At 36.0% G+C, this 7,592-nt stretch overlaps 2 pseudogenes; both read left to right on the top strand.

Annotated features, from left to right (window-relative positions):
- Window positions 1–1,379: 1,379 nt before the first annotated feature.
- LOC120196429 lies at window positions 1,380–3,446 on the top strand (annotated as a pseudogene).
- Window positions 3,447–5,922: 2,476 nt separating this feature from the next.
- LOC120196430 lies at window positions 5,923–7,286 on the top strand (annotated as a pseudogene).
- Window positions 7,287–7,592: the final 306 nt, after the last annotated feature.

Raw genomic sequence — 7,592 nt, 5'->3', positions numbered from 1 at the left:
TTCACCAAGCCAGTTACGACAGACAAGTTCAAGCATTGCTTGGACTTGTTGAATGTTTCGAGTTGTTAAAGAAGCAAGGTAACCCAACCCACATTGAAGTTTCCAAGGGGCAGGATATTCGCCAAGGTGGAGATTTGTTAGATATGGCTCATAAATATACCAGTAAAGAGGACAGGAGATGGAGCGGAGTGAGCGAAGCGAACATCAATTGTCCTTACAAAGAAAGTCTCGTTGTGGGGTTACAAATTATGTGGGTTGGGGGTGCGGGGGCGCAGGCCCCGCGGTACGGTACAGGGTTGATTTTGTAATTATGTACCAGGGTTTTCTATTATAAATAGAGATGTAACCTAGACCTAAAAAAAATCATTGAATAAAAACTTCTAGCGCCGCCTAGGCACCGAGGACGTAAGCACATTGCCGAACCTCGTAAAATTCTCATGTTCTTTTGTTTTCTTTACCCGTTTTCGTCAACACAAGTCTCCAAGATGACTACACTACACAAACAAAATCACTAACAGATATTTTAGAATGAAATCTAAGGTTTAATTATTAAATTTGTCTAGTCAGTTAATCTACAAATAGTAGTTATTATCCTTTGCTTGATACAACCTAAACCGGTCTTCACCATAATCACATGGATTGCGGTATGCTTTGATACTGGAACGTGGAACGAAATCGCAATTCACTAGGTCCTTAAAATTCGGTACGAGGGGTAGACTTATTTCGGATCGCTCCAGTACGATGTACCATATAAATTGGTACGATGTACTAGTTTCATAGGTTGCTATTTTTCTACATCAAATTTTAAGTAACTATAAATAGTAGGAATAAAATAAAAGAAATTAAAACTTCCTTAATAACTAAAATAACACATAAAAAAACAGGGATTTAAACAAATACTTACCCTTAACCAGAAACAAATATAAAATTGAACAGGTAAAATTAGAAATAAATCAGTGACCTAAGTACAAAATGCGTATAAGTTACAGGGTCATATATACAATTTATCAAATTCAGTTTAAGCTAAAATAATATGTAAAAAAATTAAATGGTACCTAAACATTTGAAACAAAATAAGAAAATTGAGACGAATTAGGGACCGTTTTATAAAAAATCGCTAAATTCTCAGAAACGTGTTATCTGCAACAAAAATGTCTGCAGCATTGATTCTTTTGTAATGTTAGATTATTATTTCTCCACTTTTTTCATTCTGGAAAACAAAGTTAGATGCCTTCATTCTGCACCATTAGTCTTGTGAATCCTATTCCTTTTTTCCCATCATTGATTCCTTAGTCCTCTTCTCTCATTGCTATTTATAGAATCCACTATCCAGGCATATATTTCCCTCTTATTCCTCACCATCTATATCACTTGTTCCAGCAACAAAATTTTCGGGGCTGTGAAGTAAGTTTACCTTCAAACAGGTTACTTTGCCATCTATTTTATTATTGTTGTTAAATTTCCAGTGTGTTCTTCCATTGTAGTTGAGAAATAGTTGCAGCCATGGGAATGACAATATCTAGATTGGTGAGGATGCTTTTTGCAAAGAAAGAGATGAGGATATTGATGGTGGGACTCAATGCTGCCGGAAAAACAACGATCCTCTACAAGTTGAAACTTGGAGATATTGTTACTACCATACCGACAATCGGTACTAACCCTCGATGCTCGTCTCGATTCGAGCATGAAAACAGATTTCTAACATTGGTTTTTTCTTTTTGCTATTTTGATCCAGGATTTAATGTGGAAACTGTTGAGTAGAAAAATGTTAGCTTCACCGTGTGGGATGTTGGAGGACAAGATAAGGTAATAAATAAGCATATGAATAGAACTGACAGCTCACTCTCTGTTAGCATATACATAAGAATTGGAATGTGATTGTTTCATACTTTGCTTTATAGATACGACCCCTCTGGAGACGCTACTTTCAGAACACACAGGGCCTTATTTTTGTGGTGGATAGTAATGACAGGGAAAGAGCATCAGAGGCCAGAGACGAGCTTCACCGGATGCTAAACGAGGTTCGTAATTTCATTTCATTCAACTTTGTGAACTCTTTACAATTTTGTTGGGGGTTGGAGGCTAATTTTATAAGAATATCTTGATGAAAATGTCACCCACCAGTTGTTTACTGTCTTATGAGACTTTATGTGTGCAAAACATGCTCAATTAATCGTGCTATTTTCTTCTTCAAGGATGAACTACGTAATGCAACCTTACTTGTCTTTGCTAACAAGCAAGATCTTCCGAACGCTATGACTGTTGCCGAAATCACTGATAAACTTGGTCTGCATTCACTTCGCCAACGACGTTGGTAAATTTCAAGTGTTAAAAAACTCATTAGCCTATGGTCTATACATTTACTATACTGATCAGCTACTAGCAGAGCCAAAACTTGCTCATTTAACCTTCAAACTATGAATAAAAACCAGAAGCTGAAACCGTTTTAACAGCCAAAGGTAAAGTAGTGATTGGCATGTTTGGAAACTGATACAGGTACGGTACATCCAAGTTACCTGTGCCACCTCTGGCCAAGGACTTTATGAAGGTCTTGATTGGCTATCCAGCAACATCTCTATCAAGGCAAGATAAACTGCACAAAACTAAATTCTGGGTTCAATGAGTTTGCTTCCAATGACCTGATTAGTCCTATTATTGTTTATTTTGCTGACAGGATAATCCAGCCTACTGTCCCAAAGAAAAGACTTGAATATACCCAAGGGCATGCTACTATATCTTCATTATTCAATAGAGTTTGAACCACTTTTATGATTGAGAAACCATAGCGTGTATATAAATACATATTTGTGTGTGATACATCATAAAGAAATGTTGGTGAGTGGTTTGCTAAAGTAGATTCAATAGCTGATAATCTAAATACATATTTGTGTGTGATGCATATATAATTATGTGCTATTGAAGGTTAGAGATTGATACAAATTAATATCAGACTGATCGAGTGAAAAATATAATAGCAGAGAACTATTTGATTGGGTTTGCATTCACTGGTGAATTCGTCTCGACTGTTCGAATGCATCAGCTTGCAATAAACCTTATATGCATCAGTTTATCTGGGTTGGTCTCCCCGCTTGCCTTCTGATCATTAGTTTGTACATGATGCAGACGTGTCATACGACAGAGTTAACCCTAAACCCGAACTCCCAACTAATGAAAAACCAGCAATGGTCGTCCAAGAATCATCGGAGAAACATAGCTCAAAGAGGACATCCGGATCAAAACGTCCAAGTAAAAGAAAGCATGAAACAAGTAACAGACATACAGAGAATGTAGATGGTCTTACCAGTAAATAGAGGCAAGTGGGCACCAAGTAAAGACAAATCAGTGGTGGTGAGCGAGAAGGTTCGTGTGTTGTTTGTCAATGAAAGAGGGGTTGCTTCCTTAGGCATTTATGCTTATTGGCGGTTAGCGTAGGTGGGGGTGTAAAACTAAGAACTTACTTGTCCATTAGTTATTTTTTAAGGTTTTGAATTTGAACACCGTATATATAGAGATATAAATATTCATTGTCAAATAATTAAAGGTCTTTCAACAGATATTATTATGTATTATTCACAGCAGATTTATTAAAAAAATATAAACCTTGAGAGTCCATAACTTGAAAATGGATGAATTTGTGATTAGCTGACAGTCTTTACCACCCTAAGAAAATGACATATAATCTCTCCATCCATGTGCCTTCCGCCCATATATTATCCACTGTTTTGTAGGCCCCTTCCCTAAGTAAAATATATCAGAGGCTTCAAGATTTTTGCAGATTAGGTTCTTAAACTTAAGAGTAATTGATTGTTAGTACATATATATTATCCAATCCATGTATTATATAAGCAATTCCGGGCACGTTGGGATTTTCAAAGCCTTGCACTGAGTTCCATAAGGTCAGAAAAAAAAAGGAGCAATATGCATTAATGAAGCAGATCATGGATTTGTATACGTTTTTGCAACTTGCAAAAGTCTCTTAAAATCACGTTACCCAACCACATGCAATCTAGGACACCTATATGTATGTTCATTATTGATCGAGTAACTTTTTTTTTAATTAATCACTGGTATCCGATCTATTGACTGACTAATTCAGATCGGGTACTGCATAGGCGAGAGCGACCTTCCCAACCCAGGTTGCTTTATTCACAAATGTCAAGATTCGAACCCTGACATTACTTAAAGGACATAGTATCTTATCCCACTGGACTAACTGATTGTTGGTATTGATTGAGTGACTTTAATCATAAAAGAAAATATTATTCTCTTTATATGTTATGAGTTCGAATAATTATATATATATGTGTGTTAATTATGTTTGGTTATTTTTTTTATAAATACAATTTTATAATTACCTAAAAAATACTATATTAAATATTTAAAAAAAACAATGGAAAAAAACTTAATCTAAATCTAGGACACATAGGTAATGCGAGATTTGCCGAATATGACCCTTTTAAAGAGGTATACGGCGATAATTTACGTTGCCTGCTTCATCCAAGTTCCAATGCACTCCGCAGGCTTTCGGTCGTTCAATTATTTTACAAGTTGGAGTATACTGTGCATTTTCAGTAATAGAAGTTATATAATTTTGGGTAAAGTATACAAATGATCCTCCGACAATAAGGTGATATTTTCTTGAGTCCATCGACTATTAGAAGTTATAAAATAGTCATCCAATTATTCATATGTTACAAACTCATCATTTCTCATTAAAAAATTAATGATCGTCTGAGCTGGACGTTAACATATTAGTTGGGATATGATAAAATCATATTTTAATAATGTCTAATGACACCGTCATTGTTTTCAAGCGATGGTTCGATGGTATAATCTTTCAAGCACAACAATATAATGTAAATGGAGAGACAACCATAAAATACAACTCAAACGGTTTTGAGATCAAATTTTATCGTATCCCAGTCAACAAGTTATTGTCTAGCTCAAACGACCGCCAATATTTTAACCGAAAAGGATGAGTTTAGAAAATATGAATATTTGAGTAATCATTTTATAACTTTTAATAATCGGATGATTCAACAAAATAACATCATATAATTAAGAGATCATTTTGTAAGGGACTTAATAAAACAATGTCATAGAGTCGAGAGACCAAATGTATACTTTACCCTATATTTTTTGAGAAATTATTATAAAGTTTTGAGTTAATTACATCATAAGTCTCTAAATTATTATTCTTATTTTTAATTGGTCCCTAAATTTTTTAATATTCTAATTTCATCCTTAAATTATGATACTCATTCTAAATTAGTCCTTAAACTTTTAAACATTCCAAATTCATCCTCAAACTATGACACTCATTCTAAATTGGTCCCCAAACTTTTAAATATTCTAATTTCATCCCCAAATTCATCCAAATATATAATTAATTTTAACCATAGTTTAACTTAAACTTTTTTTTTCAAACATATAATAATACAGTTTGACCTAACGATTTTATTAATATGGAATGCGATTAGTATATACATATAATTTTGGATGAAATTGAAGTGTTGAAAAAGTTTGGGGATCAATTTAGAATGAATGATATAATATGGGGATGCAACTAAAATATTGAAAAGTTTGAGGACAATTCAAAATGGGATGAAATTGGATCATTTAGAAGCTTAGAGACCAATTTAAAAAGATGATCATAGTTTGAGGAAGTATGATATAGTTGACTCTACAGTTTTGATATTTATATTCCATTTTAAAATATATTTTTCGTGAGATATTTGATTCGTAGAATTTATAACGCAAATGCCGACCGCCCATGGCAGAAGTGTCTCGTGCCTTCTTCAACTCCCATATCTATGTATGAGTTCGTTATAATTAATTAAACCATTTCCATTGGCTATATAAACTCTGAAGCTAACTCCTTGTTCTTCACCAAATCTTCCCCTCCTCGAATAACCATCTACCATGGCAGCAACAACATCCATTTCCACCCTTGTTTTCCTTCTCTTCTTCACCTTATCCTTTGCTTTAGACACATCCAGCTTCAACCAAAACCATCCATCATCCTCAACCTGGAGAACCGACGATGAGGTGATGAGCTTGTACCAAGCTTGGGTTGCTAAACATGGCAAAGCATACAACGGTATAGGAGAGGAACAGAACCGCTTCGACATCTTTAAGGATAACTTGAAATTCGTCGATGACCATAACTCAAAGAACACAACATTCAAGCTTGGGTTGAACAAATTCTTTAACGAACCAAGAGTACCGTGCCATGTTTTTGGGTACCAAGAGTGACCCTAAACGTCGAGTCATGAAATCCAAAAACCCCAGCCAACGTTACGCTTCCCGCGCCGGCGATATCTTGCCGGATTCAGTAGACTGGAGAGACCATGGTGCTGTTACTCCGGTCAAGGATCAAGGGTCTTGTGGTGGGTTCAATTTCCTTTTCATTTCAACTTTTTTTTTTCTTTTGAAAATTTAAAACTAACCCACTGTTTCAGGAAGTTGCTGGGCATTCTCAACGATTGCAGCAGTTGAAGGCATAAACAAAATCGCCACCGGCGAACTAATCTCTCTTTCAGAACAAGAACTGGTAGACTGTGACCGATCCTACGACGCTGGGTGCAACGGAGGCCTAATGGACTATGCCTTCCAATTCATCATTGACAATGGTGGCATTGACTCTGAAAAAGACTATCCTTATCTTGGAGCTGACAACCAATGTGATCCAACCAGGGTCAGTTTCCAAATTTAATTCTAAGACAGTGATCTCTTTGTAAACGGTTAGAGATTGATGCCCTGTTTTTTATTTCTGTTTTTTCTAACAGAAGAATGCTAAGGTTGTCAGCATTGATGGGTACAAGGATGTTGTTCGATATGATGAGAGGGCATTAAAGAAGGCTGTAGCAAATCAGCCTGTGAGTGTCGCCATTGAAGCTGGTGGCAGAGCTCTCCAACTCTATGAATCGGTAAACATTTGAGCCATAATTTAAACATATTGCGGCAAAAGCAAATCTCTGTTTAACTCAGTTGTCTTTGTTTGAACGCAGGGAGTTTTCACCGGTGAGTGTGGATTGGCATTGGATCACGGTGTGGTTATTGTTGGATATGGGAGGGATGATGAGGGCGGAGATTATTGGATCGTGAGGAACTCGTGGGGCAGCGGCTGGGGTGAAAATGGGTACATAAGGATGGAGCGAAATGTAGATGCGTTTACCGGCAAGTGTGGGATCGCGATGGAGGCTTCTTATCCGGTTAAGAATGGGGCAAACACCATCAAACCTTACTGGACTAATGAAAACACTAACAAAATTAGCAGTGCTTGATGGGTATATTGGAGAAGACAAGCTATGGAAGTTCCATCTCTATTTCGTCGTTTGTTGGAGTTTATTTGTCAGTGTTTGTACATAGATTTTCATTTATGGAAGCAGCAAGTGGAAAGCTGGTATTGTTCTGATTAATGCAACTTCAGTTATCTTTATTTGACAGCAACTTCTCTCTTAATTAACTCAACTCAATTAGATGAAGTTCATATGGTTAAGGGTTTAGGAAGGATCCATTCCCCTTAACCATACCAAATTAATAATTTTAAACACAAAGTAAGTGACCTGAATGATTAATGAATTGTTATT

The sequence above is a fragment of the Hibiscus syriacus genome, unplaced genomic scaffold (assembly GCF_006381635.1).
Source record: "Hibiscus syriacus cultivar Baekdansim isolate YM2019G1 unplaced genomic scaffold, ASM638163v2 tig00117034_pilon, whole genome shotgun sequence".
NCBI classification, from domain to species: Eukaryota; Viridiplantae; Streptophyta; class Magnoliopsida; order Malvales; family Malvaceae; genus Hibiscus; species Hibiscus syriacus.
The sequence above is the reverse complement of the archived record's forward strand: the minus strand, read 5'-3'. Positions and strand labels throughout refer to the sequence as shown.